General features: G+C 37.2%; 2 pseudogenes; both read right to left on the reverse strand.

Moving 5' to 3' along the window:
* On the reverse strand, positions 1-946 carry LOC130685130 (olfactory receptor 6C76-like; annotated as a pseudogene).
* A 5933-nt stretch (positions 947-6879) lies between these two features.
* Positions 6880-7819, reverse strand: LOC118909969 (olfactory receptor 6C65-like; annotated as a pseudogene).
* Positions 7820-22105: the final 14286 nt, after the last annotated feature.

The following is a 22105-nucleotide window of genomic DNA, read 5'->3' on the forward strand; positions in this document are numbered from 1 at the left end:
TCATATCAATGTATTTGAGGAAAGTATCTTTCTCACAACATCCTTAAGTGCTTGTTTAACCTGCTGGTTCCTTAAGGTATAAATAAATGGATTCAGCATAGGAGCGACAGAGGTATTGAGCATAGCTACCCCTTTTGTCAATGCAACCCCTTCCTTGGCTGATGTTTTCACATACATGAAGATGCAGATTCCGTAAGAGAGAGAGACAACAATCATGTGGGAGGAACAGGTTGAGAAAGCCTTTTTTCTTTGTTGGACTGAGGGGATTCTCAGAATTGTCCTGAGGATGTAAGAGTAGGAGAGAATTACTAACGTCAAAGTGGACATAAGCGTAAGCACAGCTAAAACAAAGCTCATGAGCTCGAGAGTACTGGTGTCTGTGCAAGAGATCTGCAGTAAAGGAGCAGCATCACAGGTGAAGTGGTCAATGACATTGGAGTCACAGAAATCCAGCTGCAGCCCCATGGTCAGCGGAGGGAAGATCACCAAGAAGCCAGCCAGCCAAGAGCCGACTACAAGCTGGCAGCAGATCTTGTTACTCATGATGGCTGTATAATATAGAGGTTTACAGATGGCCACATAGCAATCATAGGACATAGAGGCCAGAAGGAAAAATTCTGTTGAACCAAGGAAGATAAAGAAAAACACCTGAGCTACACAAGCATTGTAGGAAATAGATTTGTCTCCAGTTAGGATGCTGATTAAAAAATCTAGGGTTACAGACAGAAGTAAATGAAATTTCTAAGAAGGAGAAATTCCTGAGGAAGAAATACATAGGGGTCTTCAGGTGGGAATCCAGTAGCGTGAGAACAATGATAGTGAGATTTCCAGTAACACTCAGGACATATGTGAGAAATAAAAAGAGGAAAATCACAACCTGAACTTCTGGATTATTGGTCAGACCCAGGAGAATGAAATCTGTTACTGATGTTCTATTTCTCATTTCTGGTAGTTGATTTTTGACAGACCTTCCTGGCAAAATGAAGACAGACAACAATAAATCAGTTAGGCAAGCACAAACACCTTCATCTACTTTTTCAAGTAATGATTGTATTTTCACAGGAAAATAATTGGAACACTAAAAAAAAAGTCCTTCTATATATACTCTCCCCCCTTACCCCAATTTTTTTATTCCTCTTATAGGTGTATCTTTTGTATTTAATGTTAATCTTATTTCTTTGAATACTGTTCTCCGTTTCCTTGCTACATGTTTACTCTGCTTCCATTTCTTACAGTTGCTGCATGGGAAGTTTGTTGATTGAATATGAATTCTTTTCATGCTTGTTTGCTAAAATACAGAGGACATCATGCTTTTCTCATGTGATCTTTCCCAGATGTAAATTTCCTATTGATAGAAATCAGTGATCAACCGAACCCTAATTAACTTTTTCTCATGAAAATTCTAATTGTTTGTTTCGGTATGTAGCAATTACTACCTCTATTAGTTTACTTATCACCAGTTCTTTACAAAAAAGAAAGAGAGACTGAGTCACTCTAACATTGTATTATGAGTTTTTATTTATACTAACCAATGTCTTATATAAATAGTATCCATGTATGTTCAATCCACTACACATTGTATTACAGAAGTTAATGGAGTCTATGAACCCCCATCTTCAGTCTTTTTTTTTTTAAGATGTCTTTCTGGAAAAATTAAATTAACTTAGTGATTTTCAGTTCACTGTTTCAAAATTCTTGATAAAATGGTCTTTAAAACTCCAGTTGAGCATCACCCTGTCTGTTTAGAAAATAGGTTCAGATTCACAAATTCTCATATCTAGAATTTAGATATGAAATATGCCTTTTACATATGTTATTTAGAGCTCTTTTGGACATCCACACTAGGAATATGTCTCAGGTCTTTTTAAGTATGAATGTGCCACTATTAGTAATGTAAGTCATGTTCCACACACTTCAGTTAATGGATAGAAATCACCATTTATAATATTTGTACTTTTCAGTTTATTGATTTAACTATTGGATATATAGAATATGGAGAGAATATAGTGAGAGAATATATTGAATAGAGAGAAAAAAAGAGAAAAGAAGAAAGCAGGACACCAGAGGGTATTATCAATGCTGTGTAATGAATAGAAGTTGAAACAGCAGATAAAAACAAACTGAGAACACTTACATTTTCTCAGAAGATTTTTGGTTACTGTCAAATACTGAATGCAAATGAATGTGCTCAATTGTCTTAAAATAGACAAACAGTGGGCCAATGCTTCATGGAGGAATAATTGTTTTTTACTTCTTCCCACAAAGCTTCCTGTATAAAAACCTCAATAGTTCATCTCAGCACATCTAATGGAACAGTTTCCTCATGTTTTTCCCACCTTCTTGAATGGTTATCAGGAAACATTGCACCTGCAGCCTTAACACCAAATAATCAGATAAAAGTTATAAAAGAAAAACAATCCAGAATTATTATTTTGTTTAGCTGATTACGTCACAGACGGCCATTGCCATTTAGTTTCCTTAGATAAAGTAAATACAGCACCTTTAATGTGTTTTGCTATTGAAATATTTTCCTGCTTGGGAAATGCTCTTTGATATGAATTCTTAAGGACTTTTGGGAAAATAGTAATTGGGCACTAGGGAATCATACACAAGATCAACTTTGGGGAGTACATCTTAACTGGTTTATTGTGGGATGGGACTAGTGTCCCAGGATATGTTTCAGGAAATTATCCATCAGGATGATGGCCAGGTATTAGGGCCCTTGGCAAGCCTAGCAAAAATAAACCATTTCCTGTGTTTATATTCCTGTGATCCGTGTATCATTCTTAATACTGTGGGAAATCAGTTGAAAAAAATTGAAAGGAAAATGAGACAGAGAACTATTAAGGGAAAGCACCTGGTTCCAGGGCCTATAAATAATTTAAAGAATATTGAGTATTTTTGATAGATATCATTCTAGCTAAAATTTCTTAGGAAGTACTTCTTTCAACAATTTAGCTAAATACCTAAGATACATCTACAATTATAAGCAACTCAATTTTACTTTAATATTTCTGATTATTTCCATCATATAAATATAAAACCCAAGATATAGGTTAATAATAAGTACCAAAGCTGTTCCTTACTGGTGAGCAAATTAAGCAGTTTATTCCACAGTGAATACAGTGCTAAAAGAAAAACCTCTTTGAAATAGTATCTTCTTGTTGAGAGTATTATATACATGAAAACTAGGATTCTTAATTGCTTTTGTATACTCAGTAGTTGTACTCCCAAAACAGGTTTAGTTAGTAATTGGATTATTAGAAACTTTGCCACCATTGTAGAGAAAAATATAATTAAAAAAATCACAGTGTGGATCTTTTCATGTTAAAAAAACTGTCTTCTTGTGATATGTGTAATTTTAAGCACTAGATTCCCATAAGGAAATCTTCATTTTAAGCAATAATGAACCATTTGATATTAGCATCTGCATTTCCCGCATCTGTTCTAATGGTTGAATATGCCCTTCACTTAATGGATGTACCATTATGAATCCAATCCATCCTTGTTAAGCATTTAAGTTTCCCTTTTTATAAAAATGTTAGAAAGCATAAACACACATACACATGCTGGCATTATTGACCTATTTTTTTGAGAATAAATTTCCATAGAAGGAGTTACTTATAATAACTTTGCATACTTAAAATATTTGTACATTATCTAGAGAAATGGTTGTTTTCATTTCAAACATTTATAAGAATGGCCATTTTCACATAAAAGAGCATACATAAGATAAATACTTGTAATCTTACCAATGATAGAGAATAAAATGCCCTTCTCACACACCCACCATTTAGAGTGAAGATTATATACCAAAGCAGAAAATAGCAAGGGTTGTGAGAATGTACTAAAATGAGAAACCCTGGGCATTGCTTGTAGCCATGTACAACAGTGTGACAGGTGTAGAAAACGGTATGTCATTTCCTCACATAACTAAACCTAGCATTGCCATATCATTCCACAATTCCACTTCTGGATGTATATCCAGGAGAATCAAAATCAGAATCTCAAAGAGATATCTGCTCTCTTGCGTTCATTGAAGCCTTATACACAACAGAAAAGATATGGCAACATTGAAGTGTACATTGATAGGTGAACAGATAAAGAAAATGTGGCAGACATACACAATGGAATAGTGTTCAGCCATAAATAAAGGATATTTTGACACATTCTGCATTATCAGTGAAACTAAAGGCATGCTAATTTTAATACACTAGTCAGAAAAGGATAACTACTATATGATTCTGCTTATATTAGGTACCACGATAGCCAAAATAATAGAAATAGAGAATAGAATGGTGGTAGGGAGGGACTGAGGGGAGGAAATCTGCTATAGGACATTGTGCTTATGGTTGACAATACTGCACTGTGTGCTTAAAATTTGTTAAGAGGTTGTGTTTTGTATTGATTTGAGAACAGTATTTTAAAAGGGGCCCTTTTATGTCTTCTTTTGGGAAACTCCACAGGCAGCTGCAGTGAAAGGGAGAGGCAGGAGGCACTAAAACATTTATAACCCAGGCTCTGTGCCGTCAAGCAACCCCCAGCACCATCTGAGCATCTTGAGGTGTCAGCAGCAGTCGGCAAGGGAGGGCAGGTGCTGGAGTGTCAGCAGCCAAGTCCATTTCTGATTGGATGCCTGCCCAGAAGTACCCTGTCAAGCCTCATAAGATGATATCGAAGAAAAAGCCTGTGATTAGTTTAGATTAGGATATTCTATCAGAAAGTATTTTATGGTTACTGAGAGAGGAATACTGTTTTCTCAATTTGGAGGGCCATACCTAACATGAAATAAATTATATGTGCTACCATAAAGTGCTCCTAGGTGTTGGTGTGCATGCTTTGTTGGGAAAGCATAAATTATTTTAGGAGCTCTGACCAATGGAGGACCTAGTAGTTGGGCAGTGTTGTGTATAGAAAGAGAGCTGAACTGTGATGTAGATCTTAATTTGCATGGATTCACTGAGTCCCTTGGAAGAATTCCCTTGCTTTCCTGGGTTTTACAAGTGAGAGTGTTGGATGATATCAGGGGTACAAACAAATCTCATCTCATAGGCCAACTCTTAAGGTGCTGGGAAGGATTCTGAGGTCATGTCTTTACTCTTCGAGAAATAATTATGCAACTCATTTACAATTCTGGTCAGTGGCCTCTTTTATTTTTATTTTCAGTTCCTCCTTCTACCATGTGTTGTGGTAAGTGAATTATCTGTATGTAATAAACTACAGTATTTATTAATACACAAACCCACAAATACTTTAAATGAATAGTTTATGCAATTAAGGTTACATATCCAATAAAATATTAATAGAATCTTGAGAATATTTTGAAGGCACAACTCATAGAACTTTGCATAATTTTTCAGTAATTCCTCCCATAGTTAAAATATATATTTGGGTTAGCTGTTCTCTTATGAATATTTGCTAATAAATACTGTATCCTATAAATTTAAAAATAAGAGTTTGTATGTATCATACAGTATCATAGTTATATTAGTATCCATAGTCATACTTTTGCTTTGTCATTTTATTGCTTTGTCAGAATTTAGAATATTTTAACCTTATATTATTTCTATTTGCCTCCCATTGTTATGATATTTGTATTGCAGAAGTATTTTAGTAATCAGATTTGTGAAAACCTTACTGTTTTCTTTATTTTTGCTAATTTTCAAGTTACCTCCAATTTTTGTTATTTTTCCACATACTGAGTTCTTTAATATTTAATTTTCAGACTCTTGAATTTCACATTAAATTGCAATATTTCCATTTCCACTAATTAAATAGTTTGAGCTACTTAGAGTGATTGTTTGGAGACAACCAAGTCTAGTGTTTTTTCTTTGAACTGACCTTAGTATTTGAGTACCAGTAAAACAGGGTGCTTTGATTCCTATGTGCAATGTTAAATAGGTGAGTAAAATCCTGCACTGATTTTCAGTGACTTTGCAATGGGTGGTGTTTTTGTGATTTCCTACCTCTGTCTATTTTCTGATAATATATCTAACAAATAAAAAAATAAAGTCACTGCATTGACTCTAAAACAAGTCTTCCCCAATAACTCTGTTCATAGCATCAGGGGAGAAGATTCCCCTTCCCAGAAATGGTCTCTCACAATTCCAATTATTGCTTAACAAAAGGTAAATAATTTGAAAAGGTAGAGATAAATATTTCTGATGGAGCATAGTTGATAGAAAAATAACCTGACAGCCTGAAATAACCCATTTTTACAAGATCATTGTTAATCAGCTGTGTTTTCCCTATAACCATTCTGAATATCTGATTCAATAGACTAACACAGGAAGAGTAGGGAGGAGACATTGCTCATTGCTAGAAGTAACCATAAAGCATAGTTTTCAAAACGCTGAAGTTAACTTCCATTCTATTAGTTAACTGTGGGTTGCTGTTAATTTTGTTTTGGATCATTTATTTTTATGTAGCATTGGAATAGGTTTTCTAGATCTTGCTACTGAACTTTTAAAGTAAGGACTAATACTTAAAGTCACACATGGTTGACATGTGTGAAACAAATCACTATATGGACTTGGGGAAATGAAAGAAGAGAAAAATGGTAAAGAATACAGTGAAGTACATTTGAATGGTGAAAATGAAATGAAAAAGTAGCCATATAATGATTATGAAATCTTTGATGACCCTACTTAGATTTTTGTCCTCCTTTCCTTAAATAGTTCTTTTTTTTTTCTTAAAGCATTTATCACTTATTGAAGCTCTTAGTAGTTTATTCTTCTATTATGCTGGCTGTGGCTAGAAAGAAGCTCTACAGCGGCAGGAACTTTTGTGTGCTTTATTCTCCTAGGTATGCCTACCACTTAGAACAGAGATTTGATTTGTCTCTTTTGTGTGTAGTTTCAGCTACAGATTTCATAAAGATTAGTACTTGTTTGGGAACATTTTTTTGGTGAATTCTTTAAGGGCTTGTTTCACCTGCTGGTTCCTTAAGGTGTAATTAAAGGGATTCAGCATGGGAGCCACAGAGGTGTTAAGTACCGCTACACCTTTGCTCAAAGCCACACCTTCCTGTGCAGATGTCTTTACATACATGAAAATGCAACTGCCATAAGAAATGGAAACCACAATCATGTGGGAGGAGCAAGTGGAAAAGGCCTTTTTCCTTTGCTGGACTGAGGGGATCTTCAGAATTGTTCTCAGGATGAGTGTGTAGGAGAGAATCACCAAGGCCAAAGTTACCATGAGTGTGAATACTGCTAAGAGAAATGCCATAAGCTCTAAGCTCTAGAAACTTTGTCTGTGCAAGCCATCAGCAGCAGAGGAGAAGAGTCACAAGCGAAGTGGTCAATAATGTTGGAGTCACAGAAATCCAGTTGGAGTATCATAATCCCTGGGAGAAAGATAACGAGGAAACCAGCTAGCCAGGAGCTGATTACAAGCCGGTTGCAGACTCTGTCACTTATGACAGTTATGTAATGTAGAGGTTTGCAGATAGCCCCATAGTGGTCATAGGACATTACAGCTAGAAGGAAAATCTCTGTGGCCCCCAGAAGGATTAAAAAAATATCTGTGTCATGCAAGCATTGTAGGAAATGGTTGTGTCTCCCGTAGCAATGCTGATCAGAAATCTAGGAATACAGGCTGTTGTGAACGAAATTTCTAAGAAAGAGAAATTCCTGAGGAAGAAATACATGGGAGTCTTGAAACAAACATTTGATAATGTTAACAGGATGATGGTCAGGTTTCCACCTACACTCAATAAGTACATGAACAACATAAAGAAGAATATCACAGCCTGTACCTCTGGGTCATCTGTAAATCCCAGAAGAATGAATTCTCTAACTGATGTCTTATTCAGCATGGCTAAACTCTGAATTCTGCAAATCTGACAAGAATAAGAGTGATGTCAATCTCTGATGTGAATTCAAATACATTTGTAGTGTTCTTGTTCTGTACAAACAACAATAAAACATGCATTAATAAATGACAAGATAGTTATCTATCAGAATATCAAACATATCAGAATTTGGTAGGAAAAAAACTGATCTGTTTACTACTTTAAAAAATAGTGGATTTTAATCTCACTTTTGATAATGCCCTGCTATGTATTTTTGGTTACTTATTCAACATGCAGAAACCTGTTTTTTAAACTCATAAAAATGGGTAACAATGGTAAATACTTAGCTTACTTCATTGTGGAAGTAATCATTTGGACAGATTAAATAGGCTATTGAAATACACAGTATTTTTGAAAACTTAATGCCCATATCATTTCATATGCTAATATTGCCATTGGAAAATGTATTTTGGATATCAGAATGCAGTCTTTTCCAAATAAGTCTTGGTTCCTATTTGTTGCTCTGAGGGAAGTGGGTTCTTCATCCAAGCAAGTTCACTATGAATTCAGTGAGACCTAACAATAGAACAATAGGGGTAAGAAGGGGCTTATACCAAGCTTTATTCTCTTAGCAGTAGGTGGAGCACAAGACTCCCTTCTGCCTAAGTCTTTGGCTCAGGCTTAAGCCTCTGCTCCCCAGGTACTGACTGGTGGCTCTCTCTTTGCTTCCTCCTGCTTCCCAGCATGGAGCTCTGCACCTTCCCTCGCCCCTTCCTTGCAAGGGGGATCCGTGGCTTCACTCTGCCAACTTCTGCTCTCTCCTGCTTCCCAGCACAGGGTTCTACTACTTCTGCTTTCTACTCCCCTCTGCCCTTCCCCCAGGGGATACTTCTGTGACTGACAGTTTGCTCTGGCAGCTCTTCTTAAAGCAATTACCAGCTATGAGCAGTTTTCTGCCAATGAGTATGCAAGCAGGCTAAGTTATGTATACAGTGGGCAATATTAGAATTATTGGAGGTAAGACTCTTGGCCATGAAATTTCCATTTTCCCTACACTATTCATAGTAAAAACTTAAATAGAAAATATGGTATTTATGATCAATCCTTCCCTTTTCCCTTTGTACAAATTGATCCTTTTCTCTCCCCTTGACTAAATTTGGAACAAACACAACAACATCCTTATTAATAAATAAGGTCATAGTGTAAAAGTGTCAAGTGGACTCCTTAAATATACAGTCAATTATATCAACAATGAAAGAATTCAGATTATTACCTGTAAGATTAATTATTTCAGGCAATTTTTACATGACAGCCAATATCAAGCTCTTCTTTCAAAAATAATGTGACAGCTTTCTTGTTTATCAAAGTAGTGTTTATCAAACACAGCTTGATTTTCATGCATCACTTATACACATAATTTTTCAATAAATATATCAGAAACATTTTTGGAGATTTATAACAATTTGAAAAAATATTTTCTCTAGCATGTTTTCTTGGTAGAATACAATATATGAACCTATAAAGTACAAACTATGTTTGTTGACAATGTTACTAATAAGACTTCTAAACAACATTAGGCTATTAGTAGTTAAGATTTTGGGGACTGAAAAGTTATGCATGGATTTCAACTGCATAGGGGTTCGTTCATCTAGCTCTCACATTGTTCAAAGGTCAGCTGTATATTGGAAAGAAGATAACAGCAATAATAAAAAAAGTATTCATAAAACAAAATACAAATTTTATTGTCGTTGATTATTATTATTATCATTATGGTTCATATTATTGCAAATATCTAAATAAGCTTTACCCTGTTCCCAGAAATGTTTTGGTAGGTCCTATTGGAGACTCCTTTTGCAGATGAGGAAATTCAGGTAGAGAAGGGTTAACTAACTCTCCCAAGGTCACATAAGCAGTACATGCAGATAGGGAGCATCCATTCCACTGCACCATTCCTAGTGATTAACATAGATTCTGATTGAATTTTGTTTAATGAATTAAAGACAAGTTAATGACTGAATAATAAGTATGCAAAGCAGACCAGAGTTGGCCTCAAAACCCAGAGATTTCTTAGCTGTATGTACCTATGCCTCATAGTAGCAGTGTGTGTCAACAAAATGGAAACTTTAAGTGGAGAATTTTGTAATTTCAGAGGGGTAGATACTACAGGCATGGTTCAGCATGGTGCACTGATACCAGTATAGTAGTCTCCTTATCTGTCATTATGCTTTCTGGGGTTTTAGTATCCGTGGTCATCCCTGTCCAGAGCAGAACAATCCTCCTTCAGATGTATAGTCACAAAGTTAATAGCAGCTTAATGCTCTATCTAACACAAAGCCTCCAGCATTCATCTCACTTCATGTCATCATATAGGCATTTTCTCATCTCACATCATCACAACAAGGAGAAGGATGTGTACAGTACATCAGATATTTTGAGACAAGGAGAGAGGGGGAGAGACCACAATCAGCTAACTTATTATAGTGTATTGTTATAATTGTTCTATTTTATTATGAGTTTTTGTTATTAATTCCTACTTACCTAATTAATAATTTAACGTTTTTCATAGGTGTGTATGTGTGGGGAAAACATAGTATGTCTAAGTCTCTGTAGTATCCACAGTTCTGGGCATTCTCTATGTGTCTTGAAACATATGCCTCAAGGGTGAGCTGGGACTGTACTGGAAAGAGAGAAACCAGACTGTCAGTGATTGAGTGAATGATGAGTGTAGTCTGTCTAACAGAATCAGGTGGGAGATGTTAGGAGTGTGCAGATGCCAATGGCATGAGTAAGGCACCCTGTAGCTTCTGTAACTATACTTGGTCATTCAAGACCAGGTCTGGCTCAACAAGGCTACCTGGATGCAGGTGTGACACATTTCTGACCTCCTCTGTGCCAGCTTTAGGAAGCTATAGGCAGAGAAAACAATGTAAGACATGACAAAATGCCGCCATGATGAATTTCACAAAGAGTAATTGAGTCCTATGATTTATAAATATGAACTAACAATGTGGACTAAGAGAAAATATACTAACATTTATGATAGTCATGGATGGATCCAAGTCATAGTTTAAGCCTAAATATTTTTCTGATGATCTGTAATGAGAGAAACAATGTTTTAGATTGAAAAGGGTATCTTTGTTTTCACACATTTTATAAAACGAATTCACATTTGTACCCTCACTATTTAAAACTTAAAGATTTTGTTCAGACCTTCCTTGTCAGATTCTTCCTTGTCTCAATTTCTCAATCAAAGATCTAATCTGTAAAGATAGGAAAATCCAATGAGCATACTTCCCCAAATTTTTCGTTTGGGAATTTAAATGAGGCACACTTTGTGGTTTTTCTTAGACTGCTCAGGGATACAGGTTTTCCAAAAATCTTCTCTTTAAAAGAACCATATACATTTTACATGTTTTTGAGTATAGCATTGTAGAAGAACTTAATTTTGAGGGAAACGTACTAGAAATCCCCCTAGAGACAGGACAATTAGTGCATGTGCAGTGCAATTTTCACAACACTTTTTAATTGGGTTCCTTTGGGAGCCAATAAGTATTGGAGAAATATAGAATTCTAACAATAACATTAGACTTTTCATGAAGGAAAGGGATTGACTGATGAAAAAATATTTCTTCCTTGATTATTTTCCAAATTATCCTTCTGATGATTATTTTCAAAAAGACAGACTCTCACAGGCTCTCTTGTAAGTTTCAATATGAATTATGAGTTCAATATTTAATCGGGACCCAGAAGAAATTCCAAACTCGTTGAATTTATAGAGCAAACAAGTATGAAATACTTTTTTTGAGTACAGCTGAGGTTCTCTTTGGGGAAGGCCATGCATTTTCAGTTAGGTGATTTAGCAAAGTATTACAGATTTCTTAAAATAAACATGCATACATGGATTTAGAGAGAATACATAAGATGTGTGACCCAATGGTGATTATTTTATAGTTTAATTTTAGTTAGGTGATATCAGCAAAATGGATTCCCGTCTTTGATTAATGGTGTCATGGGAATGCCAGGCCAAGTTGTCTATGCTCTAACACAGCTGTTAGCTCTCATAACAGGGAGATGTTTTTAGGGCTGAAAGTAATGGGTATGGTAAATAATGCTCTCTTTTTATCAGGTAATAGTCAAGTCAAAAATAAGACCTATAGCCTGAGTTTCTCTGGAGAAATCATCTCACTCCTACATCAGTATTAACCAGGACATCCCTGACCTTGGAACAGTGGATACACTCAGTGATGATATTCAGTTGAATTTGATTTTATGCTTGCTTGCTTTCTCTTTGCTTCCCTTTCTTTTTTTTTTTTATAGAGTCACATTAAAGAAAGGGTATTGAACTGAATCTATGAAAAAAAACCACTTGGAAAATGTATTTCTGTTCATTATTTTAGAGTCACCACCTCATGACAGATTCATAAAATTCAAAGAAGAAAACATAGGAAAGAGACCCTTGACATTGGTCTTGGTGACAGTTTTTGGATATAACACCAAAAACACATGCTGCAAAATAAAAAATAAAGACATAGGACTTCATTGAACAAAAAGTTTCTGCCAAGCAAAAGAAGCAACCATCACAATGAAAAGGCAACGTACAGAATGGGAAGAAGTATTTGCAAATAAATACAAAGTATATAGAGAAATCATAAAAGTCATAGCAAAGAAACAAACATACATATAAAGAAAAACAGAGAAACTGAGTACACATTATTCCAAAGGCCTACAAAAGGCTGTTTCATGAAAAGGTGCTAAACATAACTAATCAGAGGAATGCAAATGGAAACCACATGAGTTATCACCTGACACCTGTTAGAATGGCTATTATCAAAAAGACAAGAAAAAAAAAGCATTGGAGAAGATGTAGAGTAAACAGACCCTTGTGTACTATCGGTGGCTGTGTAAATAGGTATAGCCACTGTGGAAAACTGTATGAAGGGTCTTCAAAACACTAAAACTGAACTACCACATGATCCTGCAATTCCACTCCTAGGTATTTATCTGAAAGCAATAAAAAGAATAATTCAAAAAAATATCTCCACCTCCATGTTCATTGCAGTATTATTTATAATATCCAAGACATAGTTACAACCTAAGTGCCCATGGATGGATAAATGGGTAAAGAAAATATCACACACACACACACACACACACACACAATGGAATATTGTTTAGCTCTACAAAAGTGTGAAATTGTCATTTGTGACAGTACAGATGGACCTTGAGGAAACTCTCAACAAAATGGGAATAGTGGATACATGCCTCAACATGATAAGGCCATATATGACAAACCCTTAACTAACATCATACTTAGTGGCAAAAGATTAAAACTTTTCCTCTAAGAGCAGGAACGAGACAAGGATGTTCACTCTCACCCCTTTCATTCAACATAGTATTAGAGGTCCTAGCCATGGCAATCAGGCATGATAAAGAGATAAAAAGCATCCAAATTGGTTTGAAAGAATTTAAACTGTCACTATTTGCAGATGACACGATACTAAATACATAAAACCCTAAAGACTCCACCAAAATACTATTAGAACTAATAACTGGAATTAACAAAGTTGCAGTTTACAAAATTAACACACAGAAATCTGTGGTGTTCCTTTACACTTGCAACAAAATAGTAGAAAGATAAATTAGGAATGCACTTCCATTTACAATTGCATCAAAAAGAATAAAATACCTTGGCATAAACCTAACCAAGGAGGTGACAGACCTGTACTCTGAAAACTAAAAGACATTGATGATAAAAATAAAAGAAGATATAAATCAATGGAAATATTTTCCATGCTCATGGATAGGAAGACTTAATATTGTCAAAATATCCATCCTGCCCACAGCAATTTACAGATTCGATGCAATCCCTATCAAAATATCAAAGGCATTTTTCAATGAACTAGAGCAAATAATCCTAAAAACCACAAAAGACCCTGAAGAGCCAAAGCAATACTGAGAAACAACAGCAAAATAGGGCTATTACACTCCCTAACTTCAAGCTAAACTACAAAGCTAAAGTAATCAAAATCACATGGCACTGGCACAAGAACAGAGCCATAGCTTAATGGAACAGAAAAACTGTCCAGTTATAAAACCACACACATGTGACCGTTTAATATATGATAAAGGAGCCTTGAATATACAATAGGGAAAAGACAGTCTTTTCAATAAATTGTGACTGGAAAATTAGACAGCTACATGCAAGATAATGAAACTGAATTACACTGTTTAACTCTGTAATAAAAAGTAAACTTGAAATTAATTAAAGACCTAAATAAGACATGAAATGATAAGCCTCTTAGAAGAAAAGATAAGCAAAAATCTCTTGAACATAAGCATGACCAATTTTTTTTCTGGACACATCTCCTCAGTCATGGAAACAAAATGAAAAATGAACAAGTGAAACTGTATCAAACCAAATCTTTTTTACAGTAAAGGACGCCATCAGCAGAATAAAAGGTGATCGACAGTATGAGAGAATATATTTGTAATTGATTGGTCCAATAAGGGTTTAACATCCAAAATATACAAAGAACTCATATGACTCAACACCAAAAAAACCCAAATAACCAAATTAAAAAATATCCAGAGGATCTGTATGTACATTTTTCCAAGAGACATACAAGTCGTCAACAAGCACATTTAAATATGCTCTACACCACTAATCATCAAGTAAATGCAAATTAAAACCACAATGTGATATCACCTTGCCCCAGTTATAATGGGCACTATGCAAAAGACAAGAAATAACAAGTGTTGGTGAGGATGTGGAGAAGAGGGAACCCACCTACACTGATGGTGGGAATGAAAATTGGTGCAGCCATCATGTAAAGTAGTAATGAGTTTCCTCATAAAACTAAAAACAGAAATACTATAGGACCCTGTATCTCTATTTCTAGGAATTTGCCCAAGGAAAACAAAATTTCTGATTCAAAAAGATATTTGTACCCTATGTTTATTGCCATATTATTTATAATACAATGATATGGAAGCAAACAAAGTGTCTATCAATAAATAAATGGATAAAGAAGATGTGGTACATATATACAATGTAATATTAGTCAGCCAAAAACAGAAAGAACTCCTGCATTTGCAACAACATGGATGGACCTAGAGGGTATTGTGGTAAATGCAATAAGCCAGGTAAAAAAAGATAAATGCTGTATAATTTCACAAATCTGTGGAATCTAAAAACAAAGCAAAACAAAATGAACAAAATAGCAGTCTAATCAAAGACACTGAGAATGCACTGGCTGTTACTAGGGGGGAGTGAGGTGGTTGGAGGGGATAAAGGACCACAAAGGTCTCAATCTTAACATAAGTTGGTAACTGGAATGACAGGGAAGCCTGGAAAATATATTCAAAGGTTCTGCAACATCTTTATTGACAGATAGTAACAGCACTTGTTGTGGTGAGGATTTAATAATATGTGTAACTGAGGAGGGGCGGAAGATGGCGGCGTGAGTAGAGCAGCGGAAATCTCCTCCCAAAACAACATATATCTATGAAAATATAACAAAGACAACCCTTCCTAGAATAAAGATCAGAGGACACAGGACCACATCCATATCCAGACCACATCCACACCTGAGAGAACCCAGCGCCTCGCGAAGGGGGTAAGATACAAGCCCCGGCCCCGCGGGAGCCGAGCGCCCCTCCCCCCAGCTCCTGGCGGGAGAAGAGCAGGCAGAGCGGGAGGGAGACGGAGCCCAGGACTGCCGAGCACCCAGCCCCAGCCATCCGGGCCAGAGCGCAGGGCGCTCGATACTAGGAAAACAGGGCAGCAAGAACAGTGAGCAGGCACTGGAGGCTGGGCGACAGAGGGCATAAGAAAAGCGCGCGACCATTTTTTTTTTTTTGCTTTTTAGCTGTTTTGTTTTGGCGAGCGCTTTTTGGAAGTCTTAAAGGGACAGGGACCCCAATACTAGGGAAACAGGGCAGAAAGAACGGTGAGCAGAGGCCTGAGGCTGGCACCGGAGAATAAAGAAAAACGAACGACCACCTTTTTTTTTTTAATTAAAAATTTTTTTTTTTTTAATTAAAAAAATTTTTTTTCTTGTTTTTTTTTTGTGGTCGTTGTTTTGTTTTGGCGGGTGCTTTTTGAAAGTCTTAAAGGGGCAGGGCGGGTCACTTAATCCAGAGGTAGGGAATCCGGGATCTCTGGGCACTCTAACCCCTGGGCTGCAGGGAGCAGGGAGGCCCCTTACGGAGATAAATAGCCTCCCAGCAGCTCCTGCTCCAACGCGACTCCACCATTTTGGAGTAGCTGCACGAGCCAGGCCACGCCCACAGCAACAGCGGAGATTAACTCCATAGCAGCCAGGCAGGAAGCAGAAACCCTGTCTGCGCGCAGCTGCGCAGCACAAGCCACTAGAGGCCGCTGTTCTCCCAGGAGAGGAGGGCCACAAACCAACAAGAAAGGAAGTCCTTCCAGCCGTCACTCGTCCCAGTTCTGCAGACTATTCCTATCACCATGAAAAGGCAAAGCTACAGGCAGACAAAGATCACAGAGACAACACCAGAGAAGGAGACAGACCTAACCAGTCTTCCTGACAAAGAATTCAAAATAAGAATCATAAACATGCTGACAGAGATGCAGAGAAATACGCAAGAAAAATGGGATGAAGTCCGGAAAGAGATCACAGATGCCAGAAAGGAGATCGCAGAAATGAAACAAACTCTGGAAGGGTTTATAAGCAGAATGGATAGAATGCAAGAGGCCATTGATGGAATTGAAATCAGAGAACAGGAACGCATAGAAGCTGACATAGAGAGAGACAAAAGGATCTCCAGGAATGAAACAATATTAAGAGAACTGTGTGACCAATCTAAAAGGAACAATATCCGTATTATAGGGGTCCCAGAAGAAGAAGAGAGAGGAAAAGAGATGGAAAGTATCTTAGAAGAAATAATTGCTGAAAACTTCCCCACACTGGGGGAGGAAGTAATCGAACAGACCACGGAAATACACAGAACCCCCAACAGAAAGGATCCAAGAAGGGCAACACCAAGACACATAATAATTAAAATGGCAAAGATCAAGGACAAGGAAAGAGTGTTAAAGGCAGCTAGAGAGAAAAAGGTCACCTATAAAGGGAAACCCATCAGGCTAATGTCAGATTTCTCAACAGAAACCCTACAGGCCAGAAGAGAATGGCATGATATATTTAATACAATGAAACAGAAGGGCCTTGAACCAAGGATACTGTATCCAGCACGACTATCATTCAAATATGACGGTGGGATTAAACAATTCCCAGACAAACAAAAGCTGAGGGAATTTGCTTTCCACAAACCACCTCTACAGAACATCTTACAGGGACTGCTCTAGATGGGAGCACTCCTAGAAGGAGCACAGCACAAAACACCCAACATATGAAGAATCGAGGAGGAGGAACAAGAAGGGAGAGAAGAAAAGAATCTCCAGACAGTGTATATAACAGCTCAATAAGCGAGCTAAGTTAGGCAGTAAGATACTAAAGAGGCTAACCTTGAACCTTTGGTAACCACGAATTTAAAGCCTGCAATGGCAATAAGTCCATATCTTTCAATAGTCACCCTAAATGTTAATGGGTTGAATGCACCAATCAAAAGACACAGAGTAACAGAATGGATAAAAAAGCAAGACCCATCTATATGCTGCTTACAAGAAACTCACCTCAAACCCAAAGACATGTACAGACTAAAAGTCAAGGGATGGAAAAACATATTTCAAGCAAACAACAGTGAGAAGAAAGCAGGGGTTGCAGTACTAATATCAGACAAAATAGACTTCAAAACAAAGAAAGTAACAAGAGATAAAGAAGGACACTACATAATGATAAAGGGCTCAGTCAAACAAGAGGATATAACCATTCTAAATATATATGCACCCAACACAGGAGCACCAGCATATGTGAAACAAATACTAACAGAACTAAAGGGGGATATAGACTGCAATGCATTCATTCTAGGAGACTTCAACACACCACTCACCCCAAAGGATAGATCCACTGGGCAGAAAATAAGTAAGGACACGGAAGCACTGAACAACACAGTAGAGCAGATGGACCTAATAGACATCTATAGAACTCTACATCCAAAAGCAACAGGATACACATTCTTCTCAAGTGCACATGGAACATTCTCCAGAATAGACCACATACTAGGCCACAAAAAGAGCCTCAGAAAATTCCAAAAGATTGAAATCCTACCAACCAACTTTTCAGACCACAAAGGCATAAAACTAGAAATAAACTGTACAAAGAAAGCAAAGAGGCTCACAAACACATGGAGGCTTAACAACACGCTCCTAAATAATCAATGGATCAATGACCAAATCAAAATGGAGATCCAGCAATATATGGAAACAAATGACAACAACAACACTAAGCCCCAACTTCTGTGGGACACAGCAAAAGCAGTTTAAGAGGAAAGTATATAGCAATCCAAGCATATTTAAAAAAGGAAGAGCAATCCCAAATGAATGGTCTAATGTCACAATTATCGAAATTGGAAAAAGAAGAACAGATGAGGCCTAAGGTCAGCAGAAGGAGGGACATAATAAAGATCAGAGAAGAAATAAATAAAATTGAGAAGAATAAAACAATAGCAAAAATCAATGAAACCAAGAGCTGGTTCTTAGAGAAAATAAACAAAATAGATAAGCCTCTAGCCAGACTTATTAAGAAGAAAAGAGAGTCAACACAAATCAACAGTATCAGAAACGAGAAAGGAAAAATCACGACGTACCCCACGGAAATGCAAAGAATTATTGGAGAATACTATGAAAACCTATATGCTAACAAGCTGGGAAACCTAGGAGAAATGGACAACTTCCTAGAAAAATATAACCTTCCAAGATTGACCCAGGAAGAAACAGAAAATCTAAACAGACCAATTACCAGCAACGAAATTGAAGAGGTAATCAAAAAACTACCAAAGAACAAAACCCCCTGGCCAGATGGATTTACCTCGGAATTTTATCAGACATACAGGGAAGACATAATACCCATTCTCCTTAAAGTTTTCCAAAAAATAGAGGAGGAGGGGATACTCCCAAACTCATTCTATGAAGCTAACATCACCCTAATACCAAAACCAGGCAAAGACCCCACCAAAAAAGAAAACTACAGACCAATATCCCTGATGAACGTAGATGCAAAAATACTCAACAAAATATTAGCAAACCGAATTCAAAAATACATCAAAAGGATCATACACCATGACCAACTGGGATTCATCCCAGGGATGCAAGGATGGTACAACATTCGAAAGTCCATCAACATCATCCACCACATCAACAAAAAGAAACACAAAAACCACATGATCATCTCCATAGATGCTGAAAAAGCATTTGACAAAGTTCAACATCCATTCATGTTAAAAACTCTCAGCAAAATGGGAATAGAGACCAAGTAACTCAACATAATAAAGGCCATCTATGATAAACCCACAGCCAACATTATATTGAACAGCGAGAAGCTGAAAGCATTTCCGCTGAGATCGGGAACTAGACAGGGATGCCCACTCTCTCCACTGTTATTTAACATAGTACTGGAGGTCCTAGCTACGGCAATCAGACAAAATAAAGAAATACAAGGAATCCAGATTGGTAAAGAAGAAGTTAAACTGTCACTATTTGCAGATGACATGATACTGTACATAAAAAACCCTAAAGACACCACCCCAAAACTACTAGAACTGATATCGGAATACAGCAAAGTTGCAGGATACAAAATCAACACACAGAAATCTGTGGCTTTCCTGTATACTAACAATGAACCAACAGAAAGAGAAATCAGGAAAACAACTCCATTCACAATTGCATCAAAAAAAATAAAATACCTAGGAATAAACCTAACCAAAGAAGTGAAAGACTTATACTCTGAAAACTACAAGTCACTCTTAAGAGAAATTAAAGGGGACACTAACAGATGGAAACTCATCCCATGCTCGTGGCTAGGAAGAATTAATATCGTTAAAATGGCCATCCTGCCAAAAGCAATATACAGATTTGATGCAATCCCTATGAAACTACCAGCAACATTCTTCAATGAACTGGAACAAATAATTCAAAAATTCATATGGAAACACCAAAGACCCCGAATAGCCAAAGCAATCCTGAGAAAGAAGAATAAAGTAGGGGGGATCTCACTCCCCAACTTCAAGCTCTACTATAAAGCCATAGTAATCAAGACAATTTGGTACTGGCACAAGAGCAGAGCCACAGACCAATGGAACAGACTAGAGAATCCAGACATTAACCCAGACATATATGGTCAATTAATATTTGATAAAGGAGCTATGGACATACAATGGCAAAATGACAGTCTCTTCAACAGGTGGTGCTGGCAAAACTGGACAGCTACATGTAGGAGAATGAAACTGGACCATTGTCTAACCCCATATACAAAAGTAAACTCAAAATGGATCAAAGACCTGAATGTAAGCCATGAAACCATTAAACTCTTGGAAGAAAACATAGGCACAAACCTCTTAGACATAAACATGAGTGACCTCTTCTTGAACATATCTCCCCGGGCAAGGAAAACAACAGCAAAAATGAGTAAGTGGGACTATATTAAGCTGAAAAGCTTCTGTACAGCAAAAGACACCATCAATAGAACAAGAAGGATCCCTACAGTATGGGAGAATATATTTGAAAATGACACATCCGATAAAGGCTTGACGTCCAGAATATATAAGGAGCTCTCACGCCTCAACAAACAAAAAACAAATAACCCAATTAAAAAATGGGCAGAGGAACTGAAGAGACAGTTCTCCAAAAAAGAAATACAGATGGCCAACAGACACATGAAAAGATGCTCCACATCGCTAATTATCAGAGGAATGCAAATTAAAACTACAATGAGGTATCACCTCACACCAGTAAGGATGGCTGCCATCCAAAAGACAAACAACAACAAATGTTGGCGAGGCTGTGGAGAAAGGGGAACCCTCCTACACTGCTGGTGGGAATGTAAGTTAGTTCAACCATTGTGGAAAGCAGTATGGAGGTACATCAAAATGCTCAAAACAGACTTACCATTTGACCCAGGAATTCCACTTCTAGGAATTTACCCTAAGAACGCAGCAATCAAGTTTGAGAAAGACAGATGCACCCCTATGTTTATTGCAGCACTATTTACAATAGCCAAGAATTGGAAGCAACCTAAATGTCCATCAATAGATGAATGGATAAAGAAGATGTGGTACATATACACAATGGAATACTACTCAGCCATAAGAAAAGGGCAAATCCAATCATTTGCAGCAACATGGATGGAGCTGGAGGGTATTATGCTCAGTGAAACAAGCCAAGCGGAGAAAGAGAAATACCAAATGATTTCACTTATCTGTGGAATATAAGAACAAAGGAAAAACTGAAGGAACAAAACAGCAGCAGAATCACAGAACTCAAGAATGGACTAACAGGTACCAAAGGGAAAGGGACTGGGGAGGATGGGTGGGTAGGGAGGGATAAGAGGGGGAGAAGTAGGGGGGTATTAAGATTAACATGCATGGGGGGGTAGGAGAAAAGGGAGGGCTGTACAACACAGAGAAGGCAAGTAGTGATTCTACAACATTTTGCTATGCTGATGGACAGTGACTGTAAAGGGGTTTATAGGGGAGAGCCTAGTAAACATAATATTCGTCATGTAAGTGTAGATTAGTGATAGAAAAAAAAAAAAAAGGCAGTTTCTGTGTGGTAACCTCCAACGAGTTCTACACAAGGGTATAAAGGGCATATAAAAGTGTAGGCAAAGGGTCTGTTTGTGTTTATACAGAGGATCAAAGCCTAATTGGGCTACCCCGAAAATGAACTAAGATATGATATGAAAAAGAACTTCCAACATCTGCACTCTCTGGAAGACTCATGCCAGAAGATGATCATCAAAAAACCCCAACAAAGATCCACGCACTGCTACAGCTGTAGATGCACTCATCCCACCAGTTCCTGGACTTGCCATGGGAATGAGGAAGGAGATATCTAAGCTGGCCTGTGCATACAGTAAAACAACAAAATTGGACTGGATCTATACTGTTGGAACTCAACCAAGAATTTGGAGAAGTGCAAATTGTAGCACTCCAAAGTCTTACAACTACAAACTATTTACTGTTAAAAGAACATATGGCATGTGAACAATCCCCAGGAATGGGTTGTTTTAATTTGTCTGATTTCTCTCAGACTGTTCAAGTTCAGTTGGACAATATCCACCATATCATAGATTTCACAAATCATTCACAAATGCCTAAGGTGCCTAACTGGTTTTCTTGGTTTCACTGCAGATGGCTGGTAATTACAGGTATGCTTTGGTTATGTAACTA

The sequence above is a fragment of the Manis pentadactyla genome, chromosome 10 (assembly GCF_030020395.1).
Source record: "Manis pentadactyla isolate mManPen7 chromosome 10, mManPen7.hap1, whole genome shotgun sequence".
Lineage (NCBI taxonomy): Eukaryota > Metazoa > Chordata > Mammalia > Pholidota > Manidae > Manis > Manis pentadactyla.